The sequence below is a fragment of the Crocodylus porosus genome, unplaced genomic scaffold (assembly GCF_001723895.1).
Source record: "Crocodylus porosus isolate Cpor-Errol unplaced genomic scaffold, CroPor_comp1, whole genome shotgun sequence".
NCBI classification, from domain to species: Eukaryota; Metazoa; Chordata; order Crocodylia; family Crocodylidae; genus Crocodylus; species Crocodylus porosus.
The window spans coordinates 36407152-36413011 of NW_017728914.1; the positions used below are offsets into that span (position 1 = coordinate 36407152).

The 5860-nt window shown below is 46.2% G+C and overlaps 1 long non-coding RNA gene across 2 annotated transcripts in view; it reads right to left on the minus strand.

The window, feature by feature from the left end:
• Positions 1-1843: 1843 nt before the first annotated feature.
• Positions 1844-5860, minus strand: part of LOC109310215 — an 8407-nt gene continuing 4390 nt past the window's right edge. For both annotated transcript variants that reach the window (XR_002101160.1, XR_002101161.1), the window contains exons 2-3: positions 4875-4955; positions 1844-2008 (exon numbers count right to left, since the gene is read on the minus strand). This is a non-coding gene — a long non-coding RNA (uncharacterized LOC109310215). The remainder of the gene's footprint in view (positions 2009-4874; positions 4956-5860) is intronic.

The following is a 5860-nucleotide window of genomic DNA, read 5'->3' on the forward strand; positions in this document are numbered from 1 at the left end:
GTGAGTCTCCAGAGCTAGGTAGTCATAGCGATTTGGCTGTTATATAGAACTTAATAGAAGTTCTTTCATGCACTGCGTCCTTCCAGAATAGCTCTTCCCAGTTTTTAACTATTCAGTCCGAGAACAAGGAAGCAAGTGGGCAAGCCTGCTGACTGCTTTTTGTAACCTTTTAGTTGTCTGACATGTTTTTCTGGATTAGCAGGCAACACTTCACATTCTTGTACTCTGACACAGGCCAGGGATGGAAAAATGCTAGCAGCAGCATATTCTGAAACACAGGGTTGATCCAAAAGCACATGTGAAACTTGTGAGGTTGCAGTTCTTAAGAATGGCCACAACCAGGAACACTCCCCTTTGCTATTTTGCATTTTTGCTTTTAGTCTGAGTCACGGAGCGTTATTCAAGGTCCCACCCAGAAATGTCTTTTTTGCACTCTGCCTTGAATGCCCTCAGCTGTATCACAAGCTGTGGCACTGTGTACAGAGCAGTTGGCAGGGTGTTGGCTGCCTGTGTAGGCATACCCAGAGTTGCATCACTTTATCCGGTTGGAATAACAGTGCAGTGAAAACTGAGCAGCCTGGATTGTACAAGTACACCAGAGACCTTGGATACTATTCAGGTGACCTCTGTGCTTTTACATTATTACTCAAGCTATCAAAAGTATTATCCTGGTTATGGCTACATGTGCTGTGATCCCATCTCCTGATTGCGGAGAGGACAGAGCCTGCAACAGATTCTCTGTTGTATCCAGTCATTTCTGAACTTGCATAGTGTAAGGGGAGAGGAAGGCAGCAATGCAGCTTCATATGTCTCTCTGAATTTAAGGCCAGCTCTACAACATGGCACTGCTAAATGCACCAGCTGGGAATGCCCTGGTGGGACACTCCACCAACCCAAGATATCCAGAGCATACAGCTCCTTCCTAGCATGCTGCCTACTCCAGGGACTGGAAGAAGTGGTGTAGGCAGTGGCTATCTATACTGGCTCTCTTCCCCCACATCAGAGAATCTGGCTTATTTCCAATTCTGGCAAGGGAAATACCATGACCACTAAGGCAGTTTTCCTAGTTGCAGGGGAAAACCACTTTCTTGGCAAGGGATAGTACCCTGACTGAGGTAATGCATAGATAACCTCCCACTTCCACTTCCAGTGGCTATACACCAACTTTATGGAAATGGGAGTCTCCTCCCTAACTTGCTCCTGTGGCCATATGGCTGAAGGCAAGTGAAACTTGGGGGCATCTGAACCTCAAGTCTCTGGGTTTGGGCCTGCATGTAGGATGCCCACCAAAGGATTTGGAAGCATCTGAAGCCCCAGGTGGGCGTGGAGGATGCTTGCAGGACCACATCTGGTTCTTGAATGACTCACGGATACGGAATTGATTTGTCTTGGAACATGAAAAATTTTCAAAATTAAAAAAAATATATCTGGCATATCTCCAATCAGAGGGCAGTGGTAAGGGGATACTTAAAATGTCTGTTTTACTTTGCTGCCCCATCACCAGTTTCAATTAGGTAATGGTCTGAAATAAAAGAGCAGGGCAGTGAGAAGTGCTCCTTAAGAAAATAAAGTGAGATGTTTTCCAAAGCTGTTCTTTGCCTGCCTCACTTTTGTCGGGTCATATAAAAATGCATTTCTTTGTCTCTTTTTCTCTCTCTCTCTCTCCAAGGAAACAACATTGAGTCAAGTGCTCCTTGAGGGCTTCCATCTCTTAGTGTCTCAGGTACCTCTGGGGGTAAAATGGTGCTTTGAGCAGCTTTGAATTCAATGTTCCCTTCAGCCCTCGGCCCTTCTGTTTCAGTTGCTTAGGAGTATTATTTTAATCATGACGCTTTGCAGGCTGTTGTCTGTAGAGAAGGGTCTTTACAAAAAGCTTATGTGGTAAATGAAACAAAATTAACAAAAAAGGGTTTCATGATTCAAATAGAAAGACAAAGAGTGAAACTAGGAAATTAGCATCAAAGGTGAAACCAACATGAATGTTGTCTTCATCCAGGTTGAGTGAAACCTAAAAATGGAAGGAACAATATAAATTAATAAGATATAGTTCAAACATCAGGGCATAAAGCCAACTTCTACTTTTTGGTTGCAGAGGAAGGACATTTTCCAGGAGGGGACCATGTTAAAAGACACTGGATGAGGTGGGCTAATGGTTTGATTGAGTCTGTCAATTCCCATCTTCTTTGAAGGGCTTTTGGTTGCAGCCATGCTGGTCTAAGGACATAGGCAGGCAAGCTTCTTTGGGTAGATGTGATATCTTTTATTAGACCAACTAAGCATTTGGAAAAAAGTTCTTTGCAAACTTTTGGGCACAAACACTCCTCTTCAGGCACAGGGAGTTTCTGCTGCAGTGGCGACTCATAGGGGGTGCTCGGGGATACACGTATACCCCCTGAGAGCACTGGTGCACCCCCTGACAGGCAGTGTTCCCTGCTTAGGTGATGGGCGGGGGGGCAGGCGGGAGTGTGGGTAACCCCCCTGAGAGCACTGGCCAGGGAGTGGGTGCACCAGGAGAAGCATCACTGGACCTTCTGGGCACACTGCTGGCACTTGTGGTCAGCATGATCAGCCACGGGGGACCACCCTCCCCACAGTCAATGACTGGCCACTGTGGGGGGGGGAGGCAAGTGCCACCCTTGACTTGGGAGGCACCAGTCACTCATGCTCTGCTGTTCTGAGATCTCCAAGGAATGAAAGAAGCTAAAAGTCTGGTAGGATGTCAGTAAGAATGTAAATCCGTGGAAATTAGGAAAGCAATGGGTAGAGAAGAGAAGGGAGGGGGAGAAATGATGGGGAAATAATGCCAAAGGTAAGTCAGGAAGACACTACCCTAGTTGAGTTCTCCAAGGTAGGAAAGAGGCAGTCTATGAAAAAGTAAATAGCTGGAACTTAGGAAGACAAAGGGTAGAAAAGGAGGGGAGGGGAAAAAAAGTGTAAGTTTCATAGTAGTTTCATAGTAGCTAGGGTCAGGAGGGACTTGAACAGATCATCTAGCCTGACCTCCTACCACAGGCAGGAATGAATGCTGGGTTCACAAGACCCCAGACAGATGATCATCCAAGGAGACAGGTGATCATCCGCCAAGTGATAAGGTTAGGCAGGTGAGTCAGATGTCAGGCAGATTGTAACGTGTCATAAACCCATAGTCTATGTTGAGTCCATGAAGTGGAGTTTGTAGGCTCATCTATGGAAGGTGTTTTGTAAGTTCCCTTTGAGGATTAGAACAGAGAGATCGGAGAGGGAGTGGCTGTCCTATGAGAAGTGGGCATCCACAGGTAATTGCACAAGAGTTGTCTTTGATGGATTTTCGGTGTGCAGTTGGTGTTTGGTTTCGCGAACATATTTTCCATCAGGACATTTGGTGCACTGAATGAGATGTATCACATTTCTGGAGGTGCAGATGTAAGATCCAGGGATGGGGATGGTTCTGTGATGGGGTGTGGTTATTGTGGGGGTGGTGGAGATGAGTTGGCAGGTTTTGCATTTCTTGTCCTGGCATGGGTATGCTTTGGGTCATGGGGAGTTTGTTTCCGGTGATGAGGTTAGCAAGGTTTGGTGGTTGTCTAAAGGCTAGGATGGCTGGTTCTTTCTTGAATTGATTCTTGACCTTATTTCATGGCGTCCTGAATTTATTCTGATAGAATCTATCTAAATGCTTGCTCTAGGCAGTCAACCCACATGCTCCTGGAGGCTGGGGGGGATGGCGAGCTCCCGCAGGTGGCAGCAGCAGTGTCGGAGGTGGGAGTGTGGCGGCATCAAGCGGTGAGCTCCTGTAGGCAGCCACAGAGGTGCCAGCAGCAGGGGGTGTGGGGGGGGGGGCGGCAAGCACCGACTAGCAGTCAGTGACCACCCACAGATGCCGCTGGCAGCATTGGCAGTGGCCAGCAGCAATCAGGGACCACCTGTAGATGCCTTCGGCGGTGTCGGCAGTGAGGGGACAGGGTGGCAAGTGGTGACCGCCAGTAGGCACTGCCAGCAGTGTCGGCAATGCTTTTTGCAGGGGGGTGCACCACCAAGCTCCGGGGAGGCATGTGCACCTGTGTGTGCCCCCTACATGTTGCCAGTGTCCTCCTCTGTTTTCTCTTTCTCACCGTCTAGAGTGGTTTTTAGAGCAACATGGTGTCTGTACTGCATCCCTCTGATATGACAGACAGACCGATCCAAAGTTTTTTCTTGCACAAAACTTATCCAATAAAGCTCATGGGCCACACAAGATCATCTGTAGTCAGCTCTGCCAACCTCTGTGTTTCCTGTAGTTTTTTCCTCTCCCACTCTCAAGAGCAGGTTTCATTTACTAGTCCACTCTTCATCATGAGCTTAATGTAAACCTTCAAACACTGAGGAGGAGTGAATCCAGGGAGAGACCGTTAGTAGCTTTTACAGCTGTTTGCTGCAGATTTAGACTAGAAGACTAGGAGGGGAGAAAAAAGGTATAAATGCTGCCTCCCTGAATAAAAGGGCTCTATTATGGGGAGGGGAGGGGGTGGAGAATGAGAAGGAAGATCAAGGTAAGAGCTCTGGAGAGTCAGGAGTTGTCAAAAAGCCTTTCCCATCAAGTAGGCTTCAGAGAACCATAGCAGACGGATTTTCAGTAACAGTCAAATGTAAGAGTGTAGGAAGTTGACATGCCATCCCTTGGAGAGCTGAGGTATTGACAAAAGACATGCAAACTTGAAAAACATACATTTGTGGAAAAATCCATCATGACAAGTGACTGCGCTTAAGTCACCAAATGGACCTCACCCCTGGGACAGAACTCAATTATAGTTGCACATCCAATGACTCCATCCAGGGATAAAATGAATGGCTAATAAAAGGGAAGCATGTGGTAATCAGATCTTTCAAAAACTATTTAGCTTTTTGCCACTGAGTACCTGCTATAATTGACGTGCACTTCCCTACAAAACTGCTGCGCTCCTCAACTGGTCAGAAGTGCTGAGCCTTTCTGAGCTGTTCTGAAACACAAACACATCTTTCAGGACTCACTTAATCCTCTCAAGCTCCTCTGAGCAGGAGTCTCACTTAGCCTTTCAGTCCCCATCGGTATTAATTGCACATGAAGGATGTTTCAGAATTTTTTAATGTTTTTACGCTATTAGCAGTTAGAGCTGTTTAATGGTAAAAAAAAGAATGGTGTACTGAGAGATTGCCAATGGAGGTCCATTAAACGTGCAGCTTGCTAGGTTCAAGGTAAGGCAGACCTCTATACTGAGCGAGAACATGTCTGATCCGCAGCTGCTGCTGTGAGTTTAGCTTTCTGTATCAGTCTTCCCCCCGATCACACTGTCTTTTACCCAACCTGTGTAGGTTTTTTTTAATTTGTCATCCTTTCTGTTCCAGTCTGTCTGCAATTAAGATCATGCATAAGTTCTTTTTTGTAAAGAAAAAAATCCCTCTCTTGGGTTTTTCCTTTCTGCCTGGTAAATGAAATACCATTCAAGGCATGTGCTTAAGAATGCACCTGCACACGCTTGTTTTGCAACATAAAACATCTTGGTGAAACTGAAATGTTGGGTATGAGAACTGCAACTACACTGAGCTAAAAGCAGACAACAGGAGCTGGTAGATAACTTCCTGTAGTATGGAAGCTGGATGCAAGTATATTAGAAATCCAGTTAATCATGATAATAACAGTGGGCAAGTCTTCACGTGCACTTTAATGTGCATTAGCCTATTTTAATGTGCATTAAAGCATCACTGAAAAATGTGCCATTTGGTTAATTTGGTCAATTCCGGGTAAGCTCTTTGAAAAAATTATCCTGGCACACATCCAGGAGGGCCCTGCGGGGGAATGCATGCTCAGGGGCAACCAACATGGGTTCATCAGTGGCAGGTCTTGTCAGACCAACCTGGTGGCCTT